Source organism: Phyllobates terribilis, unplaced genomic scaffold (assembly GCF_046119375.1).
Source record: "Phyllobates terribilis strain yellow unplaced genomic scaffold, ASM4611937v1 Scaffold_40__1_contigs__length_11209783, whole genome shotgun sequence".
Lineage (NCBI taxonomy): Eukaryota > Metazoa > Chordata > Amphibia > Anura > Dendrobatidae > Phyllobates > Phyllobates terribilis.
Window position 1 is genome coordinate 1,892,122 of NW_027362800.1, and position 22,943 is coordinate 1,915,064.

The 22,943-nt window shown below is 46.3% G+C and overlaps 14 non-coding genes and 1 pseudogene across 14 annotated transcripts; all 15 read right to left on the reverse strand.

Moving 5' to 3' along the window:
- Positions 1-4,355: 4,355 nt before the first annotated feature.
- On the reverse strand, positions 4,356-4,557 carry LOC141185612 (U2 spliceosomal RNA; annotated as a pseudogene).
- A 1,119-nt stretch (positions 4,558-5,676) lies between these two features.
- LOC141189509 (U2 spliceosomal RNA) lies at positions 5,677-5,867 on the reverse strand. The gene has a single exon (XR_012263565.1). It is a non-coding gene; the product is annotated as a U2 spliceosomal RNA (small nuclear RNA).
- A 1,122-nt stretch (positions 5,868-6,989) lies between these two features.
- On the reverse strand, positions 6,990-7,180 carry LOC141189521 (U2 spliceosomal RNA). The gene has a single exon (XR_012263576.1). It is a non-coding gene; the product is annotated as a U2 spliceosomal RNA (small nuclear RNA).
- Positions 7,181-8,303: 1,123 nt separating this feature from the next.
- Positions 8,304-8,494, reverse strand: LOC141189533 (U2 spliceosomal RNA). The gene has a single exon (XR_012263588.1). It is a non-coding gene; the product is annotated as a U2 spliceosomal RNA (small nuclear RNA).
- Positions 8,495-9,618: 1,124 nt separating this feature from the next.
- LOC141189545 (U2 spliceosomal RNA) lies at positions 9,619-9,809 on the reverse strand. Its single transcript, XR_012263599.1, has one exon. It is a non-coding gene; the product is annotated as a U2 spliceosomal RNA (small nuclear RNA).
- Positions 9,810-10,930: 1,121 nt separating this feature from the next.
- LOC141189556 (U2 spliceosomal RNA) lies at positions 10,931-11,121 on the reverse strand. Its single transcript, XR_012263610.1, has one exon. It is a non-coding gene; the product is annotated as a U2 spliceosomal RNA (small nuclear RNA).
- A 1,119-nt stretch (positions 11,122-12,240) lies between these two features.
- LOC141189568 (U2 spliceosomal RNA) lies at positions 12,241-12,431 on the reverse strand. Its single transcript, XR_012263621.1, has one exon. It is a non-coding gene; the product is annotated as a U2 spliceosomal RNA (small nuclear RNA).
- Positions 12,432-13,551: 1,120 nt separating this feature from the next.
- Positions 13,552-13,742, reverse strand: LOC141186849 (U2 spliceosomal RNA). The gene has a single exon (XR_012261089.1). It is a non-coding gene; the product is annotated as a U2 spliceosomal RNA (small nuclear RNA).
- Positions 13,743-14,862: 1,120 nt separating this feature from the next.
- LOC141189579 (U2 spliceosomal RNA) lies at positions 14,863-15,053 on the reverse strand. The gene has a single exon (XR_012263632.1). It is a non-coding gene; the product is annotated as a U2 spliceosomal RNA (small nuclear RNA).
- A 1,123-nt stretch (positions 15,054-16,176) lies between these two features.
- LOC141189590 (U2 spliceosomal RNA) lies at positions 16,177-16,367 on the reverse strand. Its single transcript, XR_012263643.1, has one exon. It is a non-coding gene; the product is annotated as a U2 spliceosomal RNA (small nuclear RNA).
- A 1,120-nt stretch (positions 16,368-17,487) lies between these two features.
- LOC141189602 (U2 spliceosomal RNA) lies at positions 17,488-17,678 on the reverse strand. Its single transcript, XR_012263654.1, has one exon. It is a non-coding gene; the product is annotated as a U2 spliceosomal RNA (small nuclear RNA).
- Positions 17,679-18,798: 1,120 nt separating this feature from the next.
- Positions 18,799-18,989, reverse strand: LOC141189613 (U2 spliceosomal RNA). The gene has a single exon (XR_012263665.1). It is a non-coding gene; the product is annotated as a U2 spliceosomal RNA (small nuclear RNA).
- Positions 18,990-20,109: 1,120 nt separating this feature from the next.
- On the reverse strand, positions 20,110-20,300 carry LOC141186532 (U2 spliceosomal RNA). Its single transcript, XR_012260801.1, has one exon. It is a non-coding gene; the product is annotated as a U2 spliceosomal RNA (small nuclear RNA).
- A 1,122-nt stretch (positions 20,301-21,422) lies between these two features.
- Positions 21,423-21,613, reverse strand: LOC141189624 (U2 spliceosomal RNA). The gene has a single exon (XR_012263676.1). It is a non-coding gene; the product is annotated as a U2 spliceosomal RNA (small nuclear RNA).
- Positions 21,614-22,733: 1,120 nt separating this feature from the next.
- Positions 22,734-22,924, reverse strand: LOC141189636 (U2 spliceosomal RNA). Its single transcript, XR_012263687.1, has one exon. It is a non-coding gene; the product is annotated as a U2 spliceosomal RNA (small nuclear RNA).
- Positions 22,925-22,943: the final 19 nt, after the last annotated feature.

Below are 22,943 nucleotides of genomic sequence, written 5' to 3' on the forward strand. Positions count from 1 at the left end.
GCGGGATGCCTGGATGGCTGAATGTCACTGAGAAGCTCACAGAGACCGCCATAAGCAACAGTTTAAAAGAATGCCACAGACTAATCAACCAAACTTTTTGGGTTGGTTTCTCTTTTATAGTCTGCAGGCATTAAATGAAAGAAGTCAGTGTTCCAGCAGAGGGAGACAACGTTTCAGAAAAGGCATTGTAGCAAACCAAAAAAGAAATTTTAAGCGCAGCAGAGTAACCAGCTCACATACCTGTTAGCTCAGGTGAGTTTAAAAGGCTGCTGTTGATAACAAGGGCATTTGCTAAATAGATGGTGTGTGTGCAACAATATACTGAAAGGTCAATTATATTGTGCAGCTTATCTCACCACCTGTAGTTATTTAGGTGAAAGCTCCAAAATGCTTGCCTAATATGTCTGTTTATCCAAAAGGAAGTATAGAGGGAGAGCTAGATAGATAGCATTGCATTACATTACATTACATGGCAATGCAATGCACAGTTGCTGAAGTTGAACCAAAATGAGCTTGTCATCTGGCTTCTGCAACTTTTAACATGAAAAATCCAATGAGGAGAAGAAAAGCAAAGCCAAAGAGTCCATCCCAAAATCCGACAAACAAGCAAAATGAACAAAAAGCATTGAATTCAATTCTTTCTGATTTTAGAAACTGCATTAAAGAAGGGGTGCACCGGTCCTGGAGATACTGCAATACCAGGTCAGGGGCGGAACTACCGCCCGTGCAGCCGGTTCATTGAACGGGGGCCCCGAGGGAGAGGGGGCCCCTCCAGCCTCCAGCAGGGCCGCCATCAGGGCATGACTGCCCTGACTCCAGTATGGGGCCCGGCCGGTAGGGGCCCCCTCGGGGGCCCCCCTCTTGTGCGTCTCTCTCCGGGGCCCCATGCTATGCGCCGGGTCCGGGACATTTCAGCGCTGAGCTGCGCTGTTGCAGCAGCGCCTTGATGATTCCCCTGACTTCCGGTCATGTGACGGTGCCGTCACATGGCCGGAAGTCAGGAGAACCTGCTGTCAGCGATTTGGACGAGCGCCAGGATTCTGCAGGGATCGCATGGGGGTAAGTATAACAAGTTTTATTTTTTTTTAAAATACAATTAACTAGGAGTGGAGAGATGGGAGAAGCACATGTGTGTGTGTGTGTGTGTGTGTGTGTGTGTGTGTGTGTGTATGTGTGTGGGGGGGGGAGATGGGAGATGCACATGTGTGTGTGTGTGTGGGGGGGGGAGATGGGAGATGCACATGTGTGTGTGTGTGTGGGGGGGGGAGATGGGAGATGCACATGTGTGTGTGTGTGGGGGGGGGAGATGGGAGATGCACATGTGTGTGTGTGTGTGGGGGGGGGGAGATGGGAGATGCACATGTGTGTGTGTGTGTGGGGGGGGGGAGATGGGAGATGCACATGTGTGTGTGTGGGGGGGAGATGGGAGATGCACATGTGTGTGGGGGGGGGAGATGGGAGATGCACGTGTGTGTGTGGGGGGGGGAGATGGGAGATGCACATGTGTGTGGGGGGGGAGATGGGAGATGCACATGTGTGTGGGGGGGGGAGATGGGAGATGCACATGTGTGTGGGGGGGAGATGGGAGATGCACATGTGTGTGGTGGGGGGGGGAGATGGGAGATGCACATGTGTGTGGTGGGGGGGGAGATGGGAGATGCACATGTGTGTGGTGGGGGGGGAGATGGGAGATGCACACGTGTGTGGGGGGGGGAGATGGGAGATGCACGTGTGTGGGGGGGGGGGAGATGGGAGATGCACATGTGTGTGGGGGGGGAGATGGGAGATGCACATGTGTGTGGGGGGGGGAGATGGGAGATGCACATGTGTGTGGGGGGGGGAGATGGGAGATGCACATGTGTGTGGGGGGGGGAGATGGGAGATGCACATGTGTGTGGGGGGGGGAGATGGGAGATGCACATGTGTGTGGGGGGGGGAGATGGGAGATGCACATGTGTGTGGGGGGGGGAGATGGGAGATGCACATGTGTGTGGGGGGGGGAGATGGGAGATGCACATGTGGGGGGGGGAGATGGGAGATGCACATGTGTGGGGGGAGATGGGAGATGCACATGTGTGGGGGGAGATGGGAGATGCACATGTGTGGGGGGAGATGGGAGATGCACATGTGGTGGAGGGGGATGAGAGAGGGGCACATGTGGTGGAGGGGGATGAGAGAGGGGCACATGTGGTGGAGGGGGATGAGAGAGGGGCACATGTGGGGGAGGGGGATGAGAGAGGGGCACATGTGGGGGGGAGGGGGATGAGAGAGGGGCACATGTGGGGGGGAGGGGGATGAGAGAGGGGCACATGTGGGGGGGAGGGGGATGAGAGAGGGGCACATGTGGGGGGGAGGGGGATGAGAGAGGGGCACATGTGGGGGGGAGGGGGATGAGAGAGGGGCACATGTGGGGGGGGAGGGGGATGAGAGAGGGGCACATGTGGGGGGGAGGGGGATGAGAGAGGGGCACATGGAGGGGGGAGGGGGATGAGAGAGGGGCACATGGAGGGGGGAGGGGGATGAGAGAGGGGCACATGGAGGGGGATGAGAGCTGCACATGGGGGAATTGGGAGTAGGGGGATAATGAGCTGCACATAACGAATGTGGGGTGGGGGAGAGTAAATGATAAATGATGATGGGGTGGGGAGAGCACGGACATGATATAATGAATTGGGGCAGGGGGTGCATGTAAATATTGAATGCGGGGAGCAGGAAGTATAGAGTAGGGGGCGTTGCGGATGCAGGAGTGTGACTGGTAACAAATTGGCGGAAAGAGTAGAGGTTCTAATTAAATTATATATTAAGTGCCTATTTACAGTTAATGGGGGCACAGTGGTGGATTACAATTTATATTTGGAATGGTAGGTTGCCTAATAACTAACCATATATTGATGGTGGATGCACGTCTGTATTCAGCTGCGTAATGTAGAAGTTGGGGAATGTGCTCTAGATAACTGTGTTATTTTATGCAGAGACGAGTGATGGCGGTCTGTGCTGGATGAAGGAGAAAAGCGAAGATGAAGGACTTCACCTAGAGACGTCACCGGTGAGTCAGTCTATTACATGTACACTGTGTATAATGTCACTGGTGATCACTGTATTACCTGTACACTGACACTATATACAGAGCTCCTGTGTATAATGTCACTGGTGATCACTGTATTACCTGTACACTGACACTATATACAGAGCTCCTGTGTATAATTTCACTGGTGATCACTGTATTACCTGTACACTGACACTATATACAGAGCTCCTGTGTATAATGTCACTGGTGATCCCTGTATTACCTCTACACTGACACTATATACAGAGCTCCTGTGTATAATGTCACTGATGATCACTGTATTACCTGTACACTATATACAGAGCTCCTGTGTATAATGTCACTGTATTACCTGTACACTGACACTATATACAGAGCTCCTGTGTATAATTTCACTGGTGATCACTAGATTACCTGGACACTTACGTTATACATACCATGTATAGAGCTCCCGTGTATAATGACACTTATGGTAATATTAGTAATGTGGTGGTAATATTAGTAATGTAGTGGTAATATGTGGTCTGGTCATGGTGTGGCAGTTTTTCTCCCTTCTGTGTGGTATTATTCGGTCACTATGTTGTGGTAATATGTGGTCTGGTCATGGTGTGGCGGTATTCCCTGTATGTGGTATTATTGGTCATTTAAAAAAAAAATGTATATGACACATTCCCTTAAAGAAAACTAAATAAAAATATATCTAAAAAGAGTATTGGATATTTTAAGAAAATTTTAATAGGTTAGAGTAGGGCCCGCCCAGAAGAGTCTACCTTATCGTGGTGGCGGCTTTAAAAATCTTTTGGCCAAAACAAAAGCTGATGGCTATGTATGTGGCGCCGTCACATGGCCGAACGTCAGGAGAACCTGGTGGCAGCGACGTGGACGAGCGCCAGGATTCTGCAGGGATTGCATGGGGGTAAGTATAACAAGTTTTATTTTTTTTAAATACAATTAATTAACTAGGAGTGGGGGGAATCAGAGATGCACATGGGGGGGATGAGAGATGCACATGGGGGGGGGATGAGAGATGCACATGGGGGGGGATGAGAGATGCACATGGGGGGGGATGAGAGATGCACATGGGGGGGATGAGAGATGCACATGGGGGGGATGAGAGATGCACGGAGGGGGATGAGAGATGCACATGGGGGGGATGAGAGATGCACATGGGGGGGATGAGAGATGCACGGGGGGTGAGAGCTGCACATGGGTGGGATGAGAGCTGCACATGGGGGGGTGAGAGATGCACATGGGGGGTTATGTTTACATAACTTTGTTGCCTTATGAAGGGCAGGGGGGGCCCCCCAAAATTTCTTGCACAGGGGCCCACTACAGTCTGTGTCCGCCCCTGTACCAGGTCAATGCGTGGAGTGGACAGAGCAAGCTCTTTTTCCATCTCCCTGTTCTAAAAATCCATTTAATATATGGTCCCCAGATAGGGGACGTATCAGATATTAAACTGATAAGAACAGATACTACACTTGATCTTAGCCAAAAGGCCGAGAAGTGATAACCAGAATTGGTTTCCGACTACGGTGCCACCCAAGGATTCTGAAAAGTCCATTTGTGGAGATGGCCACCTGGACTCCCGTTAAGAAGACATGCTGTCAACCTCTAGATCCCTCACATGCCTGCACTTTTCGGCTTGCTGCTGCTGCAATCCACGCGTTTTAGATCTGCATAACTCCACCTCTTTTAGCACAGTACCCTCAACCCCCGGCTGTTCCCACCCGCCTCAACACCGTTGGAAGGGAGGAGAACCAATTAAGGCGGGGGGGGGTGGAACGAGCAGCTGTCTACCCTTAGCAGGAGGGTTGCTGATTAATTACCTCTCCTGCTGCTGCTGCTGCTGGCTGTCCAGCAGCAGACTGAAGGTGGCTGCTGCTGTGCGCAGGTATATAAAGGCTCAGAGCCTATTATGACACGCGCAGCCAGCGTTCCATTGCCACATTCCGTCTACTGCAGGCGGGATACCTGGATGGCTGAATGTCACTGAGAAGCTCACAGAGACCGCCATAAGCAACAGTTTAAAAGAATGCCACAGACTAATCAACCAAACTTTTTGGGTTGGTTTCTCTTTTATAGTCTGCAGGCATTAAATGAAAGAAGTCAGTGTTCCAGCAGAGGGAGACAACGTTTCAGAAAAGGCATTGTAGCAAACCAAAAAAGAAATTTTAAGCGCAGCAGAGTAACCAGCTCACATACCTGTTAGCTCAGGTGAGTTTAAAAGGCTGCTGTTGATAACAAGGGCATTTGCTAAATAGATGGTGTGTGTGCAACAATATACTGAAAGGTCAATTATATTGTGCAGCTTATCTCACCACCTGTAGTTATTTAGGTGAAAGCTCCAAAATGCTTGCCTAATATGTCTGTTTATCCTAAAGGAAGTATAGAGGGAGAGCTAGATAGATAGCATTGCATTACATTACATTACATGGCAATGCAATGCACAGTTGCTGAAGTTGAACCAAAATGAGCTTGTCATCTGGCTTCTGCAACTTTTAACATGAAAAATCCAATGAGGAGAAGAAAAGCAAAGCCAAAGAGTCCATCCCAAAATCCGACAAACAAGCAAAATGAGCAAAAAGCATTGAATTCAATTCTTTCTGATTTTAGAAACTGCATTAAAGAAGGGGTGCACCGGTCCTGGAGATACTGCAATACCAGGTCAATGCGTGGAGTGGACAGAGCAAGCTCTTTTTCCATCTCCCTGTTCTAAAAATCCATTTAATATATGGTCCCCAGATAGGGGACGTATCAGATATTAAACTGATAAGAACAGATACTACACTTGATCTTAGCCAAAAGGCCGAGAAGCGATAACCAGAATTGGTTTCCGACTACGGTGCCACCCAAGGATTCTGAAAAGTCCATTTGTGGAGATGGCCACCTGGACTCCCGTTAAGAAGACATGCTGTCAACCTCTAGATCCCTCACATGCCTGCACTTTTCGGCTTGCTGCTGCTGCAATCCACGCGTTTTAGATCTGCATAACTCCACCTCTTTTAGCACAGTACCCTCAACCCCCGGCTGTTCCCACCCGCCTCAACACCGTTGGAAGGGAGGAGAACCAATTAAGGCGGGGGGGGGGGGTGGAACGAGCAGCTGTCTACCCTTAGCAGGAGGGTTGCTGATTAATTACCTCTCCTGCTGCTGCTGCTGCTGGCTGTCCAGCAGCAGACTGAAGGTGGCTGCTGCTGTGCGCAGGTATATAAAGGCTCAGAGCCTATTATGACACGCGCAGCCAGCGTTCCATTGCCACATTCCGTCTACTGCAGGCGGGATACCTGGATGGCTGAATGTCACTGAGAAGCTCACAGAGACCGCCATAAGCAACAGTTTAAAAGAATGCCACAGACTAATCAACCAAACTTTTTGGGTTGGTTTCTCTTTTATAGTCTGCAGGCATTAAATGAAAGAAGTCAGTGTTCCAGCAGAGGGAGGCAACGTTTCAGAAAAGGCATTGTAGCAAACCAAAAAAGAAATTTTAAGCGCAGCAGAGTAACCAGCTCACATACCTGTTAGCTCAGGTGAGTTTAAAAGGCTGCTGTTGATAACAAGGGCATTTGCTAAATAGATGGTGTGTGTGCAACAATATACTGAAAGGTCAATTATATTGTGCAGCTTATCTCACCACCTGTAGTTATTTAGGTGAAAGCTCCAAAATGCTTGCCTAATATGTCTGTTTATCCAAAAGGAAGTATAGAGGGAGAGCTAGATAGATAGCATTGCATTACATTACATTACATGGCAATGCAATGCACAGTTGCTGAAGTTGAACCAAAATGAGCTTGTCATCTGGCTTCTGCAACTTTTAACATGAAAAATCCAATGAGGAGAAGAAAAGCAAAGCCAAAGAGTCCATCCCAAAATCCGACAAACAAGCAAAATGAACAAAAAGCATTGAATTCAATTCTTTCTGATTTTAGAAACTGCATTAAAGAAGGGGTGCACCGGTCCTGGAGATACTGCAATACCAGGTCAATGCGTGGAGTGGACAGAGCAAGCTCTTTTTCCATCTCCCTGTTCTAAAAATCCATTTAATATATGGTCCCCAGATAGGGGACGTATCAGATATTAAACTGATAAGAACAGATACTACACTTGATCTTAGCCAAAAGGCCGAGAAGCGATAACCAGAATTGGTTTCCAACTACGGTGCCACCCAAGGATTCTGAAAAGTCCATTTGTGGAGATGGCCACCTGGACTCCCGTTAAGAAGACATGCTGTCAACCTCTAGATCCCTCACATGCCTGCACTTTTCGGCTTGCTGCTGCTGCAATCCACGCGTTTTAGATCTGCATAACTCCACCTCTTTTAGCACAGTACCCTCAACCCCCGGCTGTTCCCACCCGCCTCAACACCGTTGGAAGGGAGGAGAACCAATTGAGGCGGGGGGGGGGGGGTGGAACGAGCAGCTGTCTACCCTTAGCAGGAGGGTTGCTGATTAATTACCTCTCCTGCTGCTGCTGCTGCTGGCTGTCCAGAAGCAGACTGAAGGTGGCTGCTGCTGTGCGCAGGTATATAAAGGCTCAGAGCCTATTATGACACGCGCAGCCAGCGTTCCATTGCCACATTCCGTCTACTGCAGGCGGGATACCTGGATGGCTGAATGTCACTGAGAAGCTCACAGAGACCGCCATAAGCAACAGTTTAAAAGAATGCCACAGACTAATCAACCAAACTTTTTGGGTTGGTTTCTCTTTTATAGTCTGCAGGCATTAAATGAAAGAAGTCAGTGTTCCAGCAGAGGGAGACAACGTTTCAGAAAAGGCATTGTAGCAAACCAAAAAAGAAATTTTAAGCGCAGCAGAGTAACCAGCTCACATACCTGTTAGCTCAGGTGAGTTTAAAAGGCTGCTGTTGATAACAAGGGCATTTGCTAAATAGATGGTGTGTGTGCAACAATATACTGAAAGGTCAATTATATTGTGCAGCTTATCTCACCACCTGTAGTTATTTAGGTGAAAGCTCCAAAATGCTTGCCTAATATGTCTGTTTATCCAAAAGGAAGTATAGAGGGAGAGCTAGATAGATAGCATTGCATTACATTACATTACATGGCAATGCAATGCACAGTTGCTGAAGTTGAACCAAAATGAGCTTGTCATCTGGCTTCTGCAACTTTTAACATGAAAAATCCAATGAGGAGAAGAAAAGCAAAGCCAAAGAGTCCATCCCAAAATCCGACAAACAAGCAAAATGAACAAAAAGCATTGAATTCAATTCTTTCTGATTTTAGAAACTGCATTAAAGAAGGGGTGCACCGGTCCTGGAGATACTGCAATACCAGGTCAATGCGTGGAGTGGACAGAGCAAGCTCTTTTTCCATCTCCCTGTTCTAAAAATCCATTTAATATATGGTCCCCAGATAGGGGACGTATCAGATATTAAACTGATAAGAACAGATACTACACTTGATCTTAGCCAAAAGGCCGAGAAGCGATAACCAGAATTGGTTTCCGACTACGGTGCCACCCAAGGATTCTGAAAAGTCCATTTGTGGAGATGGCCACCTGGACTCCCGTTAAGAAGACATGCTGTCAACCTCTAGATCCCTCACATGCCTGCACTTTTCGGCTTGCTGCTGCTGCAATCCACGCGTTTTAGATCTGCATAACTCCACCTCTTTTAGCACAGTACCCTCAACCCCCGGCTGTTCCCACCCGCCTCAACACCGTTGGAAGGGAGGAGAACCAATTGAGGCGGGGGGGGGGGGGGTGGAACGAGCAGCTGTCTACCCTTAGCAGGAGGGTTGCTGATTAATTACCTCTCCTGCTGCTGCTGCTGCTGGCTGTCCAGCAGCAGACTGAAGGTGGCTGCTGCTGTGCGCAGGTATATAAAGGCTCAGAGCCTATTATGACACGCGCAGCCAGCGTTCCATTGCCACATTCCGTCTACTGCAGGCGGGATACCTGGATGGCTGAATGTCACTGAGAAGCTCACAGAGACCGCCATAAGCAGCAGTTTAAAAGAATGCCACAGACTAATCAACCAAACTTTTTGGGTTGGTTTCTCTTTTATAGTCTGCAGGCATTAAATGAAAGAAGTCAGTGTTCCAGCAGAGGGAGACAACGTTTCAGAAAAGGCATTGTAGCAAACCAAAAAAGAAATTTTAAGCGCAGCAGAGTAACCAGCTCACATACCTGTTAGCTCAGGTGAGTTTAAAAGGCTGCTGTTGATAACAAGGGCATTTGCTAAATAGATGGTGTGTGTGCAACAATATACTGAAAGGTCAATTATATTGTGCAGCTTATCTCACCACCTGTAGTTATTTAGGTGAAAGCTCCAAAATGCTTGCCTAATATGTCTGTTTATCCAAAAGGAAGTATAGAGGGAGAGCTAGATAGATAGCATTGCATTACATTACATTACATGGCAATGCAATGCACAGTTGCTGAAGTTGAACCAAAATGAGCTTGTCATCTGGCTTCTGCAACTTTTAACATGAAAATTCCAATGAGGAGAAGAAAAGCAAAGCCAAAGAGTCCATCCCAAAATCCGACAAACAAGCAAAATGAACAAAAAGCATTGAATTCAATTCTTTCTGATTTTAGAAACTGCATTAAAGAAGGGGTGCACCGGTCCTGGAGATACTGCAATACCAGGTCAATGCGTGGAGTGGACAGAGCAAGCTCTTTTTCCATCTCCCTGTTCTAAAAATCCATTTAATATATGGTCCCCAGATAGGGGACGTATCAGATATTAAACTGATAAGAACAGATACTACACTTGATCTTAGCCAAAAGGCCGAGAAGCGATAACCAGAATTGGTTTCCAACTACGGTGCCACCCAAGGATTCTGAAAAGTCCATTTGTGGAGATGGCCACCTGGACTCCCGTTAAGAAGACATGCTGTCAACCTCTAGATCCCTCACATGCCTGCACTTTTCGGCTTGCTGCTGCTGCAATCCACGCGTTTTAGATCTGCATAACTCCACCTCTTTTAGCACAGTACCCTCAACCCCCGGCTGTTCCCACCCGCCTCAACACCGTTGGAAGGGAGGAGAACCAATTGAGGCGGGGGGGGGGGTGGAACGAGCAGCTGTCTACCCTTAGCAGGAGGGTTGCTGATTAATTACCTCTCCTGCTGCTGCTGCTGCTGGCTGTCCAGCAGCAGACTGAAGGTGGCTGCTGCTGTGCGCAGGTATATAAAGGCTCAGAGCCTATTATGACACGCGCAGCCAGCGTTCCATTGCCACATTCCGTCTACTGCAGGCGGGATACCTGGATGGCTGAATGTCACTGAGAAGCTCACAGAGACCGCCATAAGCAACAGTTTAAAAGAATGCCACAGACTAATCAACCAAACTTTTTGGGTTGGTTTCTCTTTTATAGTCTGCAGGCATTAAATGAAAGAAGTCAGTGTTCCAGCAGAGGGAGACAACGTTTCAGAAAAGGCATTGTAGCAAACCAAAAAAGAAATTTTAAGCGCAGCAGAGTAACCAGCTCACATACCTGTTAGCTCAGGTGAGTTTAAAAGGCTGCTGTTGATAACAAGGGCATTTGCTAAATAGATGGTGTGTGTGCAACAATATACTGAAAGGTCAATTATATTGTGCAGCTTATCTCACCACCTGTAGTTATTTAGGTGAAAGCTCCAAAATGCTTGCCTAATATGTCTGTTTATCCAAAAGGAAGTATAGAGGGAGAGCTAGATAGATAGCATTGCATTACATTACATTACATGGCAATGCAATGCACAGTTGCTGAAGTTGAACCAAAATGAGCTTGTCATCTGGCTTCTGCAACTTTTAACATGAAAAATCCAATGAGGAGAAGAAAAGCAAAGCCAAAGAGTCCATCCCAAAATCCGACAAACAAGCAAAATGAACAAAAAGCATTGAATTCAATTCTTTCTGATTTTAGAAACTGCATTAAAGAAGGGGTGCACCGGTCCTGGAGATACTGCAATACCAGGTCAATGCGTGGAGTGGACAGAGCAAGCTCTTTTTCCATCTCCCTGTTCTAAAAATCCATTTAATATATGGTCCCCAGATAGGGGACGTATCAGATATTAAACTGATAAGAACAGATACTACACTTGATCTTAGCCAAAAGGCCGAGAAGCGATAACCAGAATTGGTTTCCAACTACGGTGCCACCCAAGGATTCTGAAAAGTCCATTTGTGGAGATGGCCACCTGGACTCCCGTTAAGAAGACATGCTGTCAACCTCTAGATCCCTCACATGCCTGCACTTTTCGGCTTGCTGCTGCTGCAATCCACGCGTTTTAGATCTGCATAACTCCACCTCTTTTAGCACAGTACCCTCAACCCCCGGCTGTTCCCACCCGCCTCAACACCGTTGGAAGGGAGGAGAACCAATTAAGGCGGGGGGGGGTGGAACGAACAGCTGTCTACCCTTAGCAGGAGGGTTGCTGATTAATTACCTCTCCTGCTGCTGCTGCTGCTGGCTGTCCAGCAGCAGACTGAAGGTGGCTGCTGCTGTGCGCAGGTATATAAAGGCTCAGAGCCTATTATGACACGCGCAGCCAGCGTTCCATTGCCACATTCCGTCTACTGCAGGCGGGATACCTGGATGGCTGAATGTCACTGAGAAGCTCACAGAGACCGCCATAAGCAACAGTTTAAAAGAATGCCACAGACTAATCAACCAAACTTTTTGGGTTGGTTTCTCTTTTATAGTCTGCAGGCATTAAATGAAAGAAGTCAGTGTTCCAGCAGAGGGAGACAACGTTTCAGAAAAGGCATTGTAGCAAACCAAAAAAGAAATTTTAAGCGCAGCAGAGTAACCAGCTCACATACCTGTTAGCTCAGGTGAGTTTAAAAGGCTGCTGTTGATAACAAGGGCATTTGCTAAATAGATGGTGTGTGTGCAACAATATACTGAAAGGTCAATTATATTGTGCAGCTTATCTCACCACCTGTAGTTATTTAGGTGAAAGCTCCAAAATGCTTGCCTAATATGTCTGTTTATCCAAAAGGAAGTATAGAGGGAGAGCTAGATAGATAGCATTGCATTACATTACATTACATGGCAATGCAATGCACAGTTGCTGAAGTTGAACCAAAATGAGCTTGTCATCTGGCTTCTGCAACTTTTAACATGAAAAATCCAATGAGGAGAAGAAAAGCAAAGCCAAAGAGTCCATCCCAAAATCCGACAAACAAGCAAAATGAACAAAAAGCATTGAATTCAATTCTTTCTGATTTTAGAAACTGCATTAAAGAAGGGGTGCACCGGTCCTGGAGATACTGCAATACCAGGTCAATGCGTGGAGTGGACAGAGCAAGCTCTTTTTCCATCTCCCTGTTCTAAAAATCCATTTAATATATGGTCCCCAGATAGGGGACGTATCAGATATTAAACTGATAAGAACAGATACTACACTTGATCTTAGCCAAAAGGCCGAGAAGCGATAACCAGAATTGGTTTCCGACTACGGTGCCACCCAAGGATTCTGAAAAGTCCATTTGTGGAGATGGCCACCTGGACTCCCGTTAAGAAGACATGCTGTCAACCTCTAGATCCCTCACATGCCTGCACTTTTCGGCTTGCTGCTGCTGCAATCCACGCGTTTTAGATCTGCATAACTCCACCTCTTTTAGCACAGTACCCTCAACCCCCGGCTGTTCCCACCCGCCTCAACACCGTTGGAAGGGAGGAGAACCAATTAAGGCGGGGGGGGGGTGGAACGAGCAGCTGTCTACCCTTAGCAGGAGGGTTGCTGATTAATTACCTCTCCTGCTGCTGCTGCTGCTGGCTGTCCAGCAGCAGACTGAAGGTGGCTGCTGCTGTGCGCAGGTATATAAAGGCTCAGAGCTTATTATGACACGCGCAGCCAGCGTTCCATTGCCACATTCCGTCTACTGCAGGCGGGATACCTGGATGGCTGAATGTCACTGAGAAGCTCACAGAGACCGCCATAAGCAACAGTTTAAAAGAATGCCACAGACTAATCAACCAAACTTTTTGGGTTGGTTTCTCTTTTATAGTCTGCAGGCATTAAATGAAAGAAGTCAGTGTTCCAGCAGAGGGAGACAATGTTTCAGAAAAGGCATTGTAGCAAACCAAAAAAGAAATTTTAAGCGCAGCAGAGTAACCAGCTCACATACCTGTTAGCTCAGGTGAGTTTAAAAGGCTGCTGTTGATAACAAGGGCATTTGCTAAATAGATGGTGTGTGTGCAACAATATACTGAAAGGTCAATTATATTGTGCAGCTTATCTCACCACCTGTAGTTATTTAGGTGAAAGCTCCAAAATGCTTGCCTAATATGTCTGTTTATCCAAAAGGAAGTATAGAGGGAGAGCTAGATAGATAGCATTGCATTACATTACATTACATGGCAATGCAATGCACAGTTGCTGAAGTTGAACCAAAATGAGCTTGTCATCTGGCTTCTGCAACTTTTAACATGAAAAATCCAATGAGGAGAAGAAAAGCAAAGCCAAAGAGTCCATCCCAAAATCCGACAAACAAGCAAAATGAACAAAAAGCATTGAATTCAATTCTTTCTGATTTTAGAAACTGCATTAAAGAAGGGGTGCACCGGTCCTGGAGATAATGCAATACCAGGTCAATGCGTGGAGTGGACAGAGCAAGCTCTTTTTCCATCTCCCTGTTCTAAAAATCCATTTAATATATGGTCCCCAGATAGGGGACGTATCAGATATTAAACTGATAAGAACAGATACTACACTTGATCTTAGCCAAAAGGCCGAGAAGCGATAACCAGAATTGGTTTCCGACTACGGTGCCACCCAAGGATTCTGAAAAGTCCATTTGTGGAGATGGCCACCTGGACTCCCGTTAAGAAGACATGCTGTCAACCTCTAGATCCCTCACATGCCTGCACTTTTCGGCTTGCTGCTGCTGCAATCCACGCATTTTAGATCTGCATAACTCCACCTCTTTTAGCACAGTACCCTCAACCCCCGGCTGTTCCCACCCGCCTCAACACCGTTGGAAGGGAGGAGAACCAATTAAGGCGGGGGGGGGGTGGAACGAGCAGCTGTCTACCCTTAGCAGGAGGGTTGCTGATTAATTACCTCTCCTGCTGCTGCTGCTGCTGGCTGTCCAGCAGCAGACTGAAGGTGGCTGCTGCTGTGCGCAGGTATATAAAGGCTCAGAGCTTATTATGACACGCGCAGCCAGCGTTCCATTGCCACATTCCGTCTACTGCAGGCGGGATACCTGGATGGCTGAATGTCACTGAGAAGCTCAGAGAGACCGCCATAAGCAACAGTTTAAAAGAATGCCACAGACTAATCAACCAAACTTTTTGGGTTGGTTTCTCTTTTATAGTCTGCAGGCATTAAATGAAAGAAGTCAGTGTTCCAGCAGAGGGAGACAATGTTTCAGAAAAGGCATTGTAGCAAACCAAAAAAGAAATTTTAAGCGCAGCAGAGTAACCAGCTCACATACCTGTTAGCTCAGGTGAGTTTAAAAGGCTGCTGTTGATAACAAGGGCATTTGCTAAATAGATGGTGTGTGTGCAACAATATACTGAAAGGTCAATTATATTGTGCAGCTTATCTCACCACCTGTAGTTATTTAGGTGAAAGCTCCAAAATGCTTGCCTAATATGTCTGTTTATCCAAAAGGAAGTATAGAGGGAGAGCTAGATAGATAGCATTGCATTACATTACATTACATGGCAATGCAATGCACAGTTGCTGAAGTTGAACCAAAATGAGCTTGTCATCTGGCTTCTGCAACTTTTAACATGAAAAATCCAATGAGGAGAAGAAAAGCAAAGCCAAAGAGTCCATCCCAAAATCCGACAAACAAGCAAAATGAACAAAAAGCATTGAATTCAATTCTTTCTGATTTTAGAAACTGCATTAAAGAAGGGGTGCACCGGTCCTGGAGATACTGCAATACCAGGTCAATGCGTGGAGTGGACAGAGCAAGCTCTTTTTCCATCTCCCTGTTCTAAAAATCCATTTAATATATGGTCCCCAGATAGGGGACGTATCAGATATTAAACTGATAAGAACAGATACTACACTTGATCTTAGCCAAAAGGCCGAGAAGCGATAACCAGAATTGGTTTCCAACTACGGTGCCACCCAAGGATTCTGAAAAGTCCATTTGTGGAGATGGCCACCTGGACTCCCGTTAAGAAGACATGCTGTCAACCTCTAGATCCCTCACATGCCTGCACTTTTCGGCTTGCTGCTGCTGCAATCCACGCGTTTTAGATCTGCATAACTCCACCTCTTTTAGCACAGTACCCTCAACCCCCGGCTGTTCCCACCCGCCTCAACACCGTTGGAAGGGAGGAGAACCAATTGAGGCGGGGGGGGGGGGGTGGAACGAGCAGCTGTCTACCCTTAGCAGGAGGGTTGCTGATTAATTACCTCTCCTGCTGCTGCTGCTGCTGGCTGTCCAGCAGCAGACTGAAGGTGGCTGCTGCTGTGCGCAGGTATATAAAGGCTCAGAGCCTATTATGACACGCGCAGCCAGCGTTCCATTGCCACATTCCGTCTACTGCAGGCGGGATACCTGGATGGCTGAATGTCACTGAGAAGCTCACAGAGACCGCCATAAGCAACAGTTTAAAAGAATGCCACAGACTAATCAACCAAACTTTTTGGGTTGGTTTCTCTTTTATAGTCTGCAGGCATTAAATGAAAGAAGTCAGTGTTCCAGCAGAGGGAGACAACGTTTCAGAAAAGGCATTGTAGCAAACCAAAAAAGAAATTTTAAGCGCAGCAGAGTAACCAGCTCACATACCTGTTAGCTCAGGTGAGTTTAAAAGGCTGCTGTTGATAACAAGGGCATTTGCTAAATAGATGGTGTGTGTGCAACAATATACTGAAAGGTCAATTATATTGTGCAGCTTATCTCACCACCTGTAGTTATTTAGGTGAAAGCTCCAAAATGCTTGCCTAATATGTCTGTTTATCCAAAAGGAAGTATAGAGGGAGAGCTAGATAGATAGCATTGCATTACATTACATTACATGGCAATGCAATGCACAGTTGCTGAAGTTGAACCAAAATGAGCTTGTCATCTGGCTTCTGCAACTTTTAACATGAAAAATCCAATGAGGAGAAGAAAAGCAAAGCCAAAGAGTCCATCCCAAAATCCGACAAACAAGCAAAATGAACAAAAAGCATTGAATTCAATTCTTTCTGATTTTAGAAACTGCATTAAAGAAGGGGTGCACCGGTCCTGGAGATACTGCAATACCAGGTCAATGCGTGGAGTGGACAGAGCAAGCTCTTTTTCCATCTCCCTGTTCTAAAAATCCATTTAATATATGGTCCCCAGATAGGGGACGTATCAGATATTAAACTGATAAGAACAGATACTACACTTGATCTTAGCCAAAAGGCCGAGAAGCGATAACCAGAATTGGTTTCCAACTACGGTGCCACCCAAGGATTCTGAAAAGTCCATTTGTGGAGATGGCCACCTGGACTCCCGTTAAGAAGACATGCTGTCAACCTCTAGATCCCTCACATGCCTGCACTTTTCGGCTTGCTGCTGCTGCAATCCACGCGTTTTAGATCTGCATAACTCCACCTCTTTTAGCACAGTACCCTCAACCCCCGGCTGTTCCCACCCGCCTCAACACCGTTGGAAGGGAGGAGAACCAATTAAGGCGGGGGGGGGGTGGAACGAGCAGCTGTCTACCCTTAGCAGGAGGGTTGCTGATTAATTACCTCTCCTGCTGCTGCTGCTGCTGGCTGTCCAGCAGCAGACTGAAGGTGGCTGCTGCTGTGCGCAGGTATATAAAGGCTCAGAGCCTATTATGACACGCGCAGCCAGCGTTCCATTGCCACATTCCGTCTACTGCAGGCGGGATACCTGGATGGCTGAATGTCACTGAGAAGCTCACAGAGACCGCCATAAGCAACAGTTTAAAAGAATGCCACAGACTAATCAACCAAACTTTTTGGGTTGGTTTCTCTTTTATAGTCTGCAGGCATTAAATGAAAGAAGTCAGTGTTCCAGCAGAGGGAGACAACGTTTCAGAAAAGGCATTGTAGCAAACCAAAAAAGAAATTTTAAGCGCAGCAGAGTAACCAGCTCACATACCTGTTAGCTCAGGTGAGTTTAAAAGGCTGCTGTTGATAACAAGGGCATTTGCTAAATAGATGGTGTGTGTGCAACAATATACTGAAAGGTCAATTATATTGTGCAGCTTATCTCACCACCTGTAGTTATTTAGGTGAAAGCTCCAAAATGCTTGCCTAATATGTCTGTTTATCCAAAAGGAAGTATAGAGGGAGAGCTAGATAGATAGCATTGCATTACATTACATTACATGGCAATGCAATGCACAGTTGCTGAAGTTGAACCAAAATGAGCTTGTCATCTGGCTTCTGCAACTTTTAACATGAAAAATCCAATGAGGAGAAGAAAAGCAAAGCCAAAGAGTCCATCCCAAAATCCGACAAACAAGCAAAATGAACAAAAAGCATTGAATTCAATTCTTTCTGATTTTAGAAACTGCATTAAAGAAGGGGTGCACCGGTCCTGGAGATACTGCAATACCAGGTCAATGCGTGGAGTGGACAGAGCAAGCTCTTTTTCCATCTCCCTGTTCTAAAAATCCATTTAATATATGGTCCCCAGATAGGGGACGTATCAGATATTAAACTGATAAGAACAGATACTACACTTGATCTTAGCCAAAAGGCCGAGAAGCGATAACCAGAATTGGTTTCCGACTACGGTGCCACCCAAGGATTCTGAAAAGTCCATTTGTGGAGATGGCCACCTGGACTCCCGTTAAGAAGACATGCTGTCAACCTCTAGATCCCTCACATGCCTGCACTTTTCGGCTTGCTGCTGCTGCAATCCACGCGTTTTAGATCTGCATAACTCCACCTCTTTTAGCACAGTACCCTCAACCCCCGGCTGTTCCCACCCGCCTCAACACCGTTGGAAGGGAGGAGAACCAATTAAGGCGGGGGGGGGGTGGAACGAGCAGCTGTCTACCCTTAGCAGGAGGGTTGCTGATTAATTACCTCTCCTGCTGCTGCTGCTGCTGGCTGTCCAGCAGCAGACTGAAGGTGGCTGCTGCTGTGCGCAGGTATTTAAAGGCTCAGAGCCTATTATGACACGCGCAGCCAGCGTTCCATTGCCACATTCCGTCTACTGCAGGCGGGATACCTGGATGGCTGAATGTCACTGAGAAGCTCACAGAGACCGCCATAAGCAACAGTTTAAAAGAATGCCACAGACTAATCAACCAAACTTTTTGGGTTGGTTTCTCTTTTATAGTCTGCAGGCATTAAATGAAAGAAGTCAGTGTTCCAGCAGAGGGAGACAACGTTTCAGAAAAGGCATTGTAGCAAACCAAAAAAGAAATTTTAAGCGCAGCAGAGTAACCAGCTCACATACCTGTTAGCTCAGGTGAGTTTAAAAGGCTGCTGTTGATAACAAGGGCATTTGCTAAATAGATGGTGTGTGTGCAACAATATACTGAAAGGTCAATTATATTGTGCAGCTTATCTCACCACCTGTAGTTATTTAGGTGAAAGCTCCAAAATGCTTGCCTAATATGTCTGTTTATCCAAAAGGAAGTATAGAGGGAGAGCTAGATAGATAGCATTGCATTACATTACATTACATGGCAATACAATGCACAGTTGCTGAAGTTGAACCAAAATGAGCTTGTCATCTGGCTTCTGCAACTTTTAACATGAAAAATCCAATGAGGAGAAGAAAAGCAAAGCCAAAGAGTCCATCCCAAAATCCGACAAACAAGCAAAATGAACAAAAAGCATTGAATTCAATTCTTTCTGATTTTAGAAACTGCATTAAAGAAGGGGTGCACCGGTCCTGGAGATACTGCAATACCAGGTCAATGCGTGGAGTGGACAGAGCAAGCTCTTTTTCCATCTCCCTGTTCTAAAAATCCATTTAATATATGGTCCCCAGATAGGGGACGTATCAGATATTAAACTGATAAGAACAGATACTACACTTGATCTTAGCCAAAAGGCCGAGAAGCGATAACCAGAATTGGTTTCCGACTACGGTGCCACCCAAGGATTCTGAAAAGTCCATTTGTGGAGATGGCCACCTGGACTCCCGTTAAGAAGACATGCTGTCAACCTCTAGATCCCTCACATGCCTGCACTTTTCGGCTTGCTGCTGCTGCAATCCACGCGTTTTAGATCTGCATAACTCCACCTCTTTTAGCACAGTACCCTCAACCCCCGGCTGTTCCCACCCGCCTCAACACCGTTGGAAGGGAGGAGAACCAATTAAGGCGGGGGGGGGGTGGAACGAGCAGCTGTCTACCCTTAGCAGGAGGGTTGCTGATTAATTACCTCTCCTGCTGCTGCTGCTGCTGGCTGTCCAGCAGCAGACTGAAGGTGGCTGCTGCTGTGCGCAGGTATATAAAGGCTCAGAGCTTATTATGACACGCGCAGCCAGCGTTCCATTGCCACATTCCGTCTACTGCAGGCGGGATACCTGGATGGCTGAATGTCACTGAGAAGCTCACAGAGACCGCCATAAGCAACAGTTTAAAAGAATGCCACAGACTAATCAACCAAACTTTTTGGGTTGGTTTCTCTTTTATAGTCTGCAGGCATTAAATGAAAGAAGTCAGTGTTCCAGCAGAGGGAGACAATGTTTCAGAAAAGGCATTGTAGCAAACCAAAAAAGAAATTTTAAGCGCAGCAGAGTAACCAGCTCACATACCTGTTAGCTCAGGTGAGTTTAAAAGGCTGCTGTTGATAACAAGGGCATTTGCTAAATAGATGGTGTGTGTGCAACAATATACTGAAAGGTCAATTATATTGTGCAGCTTATCTCACCACCTGTAGTTATTTAGGTGAAAGCTCCAAAATGCTTGCCTAATATGTCTGTTTATCCAAAAGGAAGTATAGAGGGAGAGCTAGATAGATAGCATTGCATTACATTACATTACATGGCAATGCAATGCACAGTTGCTGAAGTTGAACCAAAATGAGCTTGTCATCTGGCTTCTGCAACTTTTAACATGAAAAATCCAATGAGGAGAAGAAAAGCAAAGCCAAAGAGTCCATCCCAAAATCCGACAAACAAGCAAAATGAACAAAAAGCATTGAATTCAATTCTTTCTGATTTTAGAAACTGCATTAAAGAAGGGGTGCACCGGTCCTGGAGATACTGCAATACCAGGTCAATGCGTGGAGTGGACAGAGCAAGCTCTTTTTCCATCTCCCTGTTCTAAAAATCCATTTAATATATGGTCCCCAGATAGGGGACATATCAGATATTAAACTGATAAGAACAGATACTACACTTGATCTTAGCCAAAAGGCCGAGAAGCGATAACCAGAATTGGTTTCCGACTACGGTGCCACCCAAGGATTCTGAAAAGTCCATTTGTGGAGATGGCCACCTGGACTCCCGTTAAGAAGACATGCTGTCAACCTCTAGATCCCTCACATGCCTGCACTTTTCGCCTTGCTGCTGCTGCAATCCACGCGTTTTAGATCTGCATAACTCCACCTCTTTTAGCACAGTACCCTCAACCCCCGGCTGTTCCCACCCGCCTCAACACCGTTGGAAGGGAGGAGAACCAATTAAGGCGGGGGGGGGGGGTGGAACGAGCAGCTGTCTACCCTTAGCAGGAGGGTTGCTGATTAATTACCTCTCCTGCTGCTGCTGCTGCTGGCTGTCCAGCAGCAGACTGAAGGTGGCTGCTGCTGTGCGCAGGTATATAAAGGCTCAGAGCCTATTATGACACGCGCAGCCAGCGTTCCATTGCCACATTCCGTCTACTGCAGGCGGGATACCTGGATGGCTGAATGTCACTGAGAAGCTCACAGAGACCGCCATAAGCAACAGTTTAAAAGAATGCCACAGACTAATCAACCAAACTTTTTGGGTTGGTTTCTCTTTTATAGTCTGCAGGCATTAAATGAAAGAAGTCAGTGTTCCAGCAGAGGGAGACAACGTTTCAGAAAAGGCATTGTAGCAAACCAAAAAAGAAATTTTAAGCGCAGCAGAGTAACCAGCTCACATACCTGTTAGCTCAGGTGAGTTTAAAAGGCTGCTGTTGATAACAAGGGCATTTGCTAAATAGATGGTGTGTGTGCAACAATATACTGAAAGGTCAATTATATTGTGCAGCTTATCTCACCACCTGTAGTTATTTAGGTGAAAGCTCCAAAATGCTTGCCTAATATGTCTGTTTATCCAAAAGGAAGTATAGAGGGAGAGCTAGATAGATAGCATTGCATTACATTACATTACATGGCAATGCAATGCACAGTTGCTGAAGTTGAACCAAAATGAGCTTGTCATCTGGCTTCTGCAACTTTTAACATGAAAAATCCAATGAGGAGAAGAAAAGCAAAGCCAAAGAGTCCATCCCAAAATCCGACAAACAAGCAAAATGAACAAAAAGCATTGAATTCAATTCTTTCTGATTTTAGAAACTGCATTAAAGAAGGGGTGCACCGGTCCTGGAGATACTGCAATACCAGGTCAATGCGTGGAGTGGACAGAGCAAGCTCTTTTTCCATCTCCCTGTTCTAAAAATCCATTTAATATATGGTCCCCAGATAGGGGACGTATCAGATATTAAACTGATAAGAACAGATACTACACTTGATCTTAGCCAAAAGGCCGAGAAGCGATAACCAGAATTGGTTTCCGACTACGGTGCCACCCAAGGATTCTGAAAAGTCCATTTGTGGAGATGGCCACCTGGACTCCCGTTAAGAAGACATGCTGTCAACCTCTAGATCCCTCACATGCCTGCACTTTTCGGCTTGCTGCTGCTGCAATCCACGCGTTTTAGATCTGCATAACTCCACCTCTTTTAGCACAGTACGCTCAACCCCCGGCTGTTCCCACCCGCCTCAACACCGTTGGAAGGGAGGAGAACCAATTAAGGCGGGGGGGGGGTGGAACGAGCAGCTGTCTACCCTTAGCAGGAGGGTTGCTGATTAATTACCTCTCCTGCTGCTGCTGCTGCTGGCTGTCCAGCAGCAGACTGAAGGTGGCTGCTGCTGTGCGCAGGTATATAAAGGCTCAGAGCCTATTATGACACGCGCAGCCAGCGTTCCATTGCCACATTCCGTCTACTGCAGGCGGGATACCTGGATGGCTGAATGTCACTGAGAAGCTCACAGAGACCGCCATAAGCAACAGTTTAAAAGAATGCCACAGACTAATCAACCAAACTTTTTGGGTTGGTTTCTCTTTTATAGTCTGCAGGCATTAAATGAAAGAAGTCAGTGTTCCAGCAGAGGGAGACAATGTTTCAGAAAAGGCATTGTAGCAAACCAAAAAAGAAATTTTAAGCGCAGCAGAGTAACCAGCTCACATACCTGTTAGCTCAGGTGAGTTTAAAAGGCTGCTGTTGATAACAAGGGCATTTGCTAAATAGATGGTGTGTGTGCAACAATATACTGAAAGGTCAATTATATTGTGCAGCTTATCTCACCACCTGTAGTTATTTAGGTGAAAGCTCCAAAATGCTTGCCTAATATGTCTGTTTATCCAAAAGGAAGTATAGAGGCAGAGCTAGATAGATAGCATTGCATTACATTACATTACATGGCAATGCAATGCACAGTTGCTGAAGTTGAACCAAAATGAGCTTGTCATCTGGCTTCTGCAACTTTTAACATGAAAAATCCAATGAGGAGAAGAAAAGCAAAGCCAAAGAGTCCATCCCAAAATCCGACAAACAAGCAAAATGAACAAAAAGCATTGAATTCAATTCTTTCTGATTTTAGAAACTGCATTAAAGAAGGGGTGCACCGGTCCTGGAGATACTGCAATACCAGGTCAATGCGTGGAGTGGACAGAGCAAGCTCTTTTTCCATCTCCCTGTTCTAAAAATCCATTTAATATATGGTCCCCAGATAGGGGACGTATCAGATATTAAACTGATAAGAACAGATACTACACTTGATCTTAGCCAAAAGGCCGAGAAGCGATAACCAGAATTGGTTTCCGA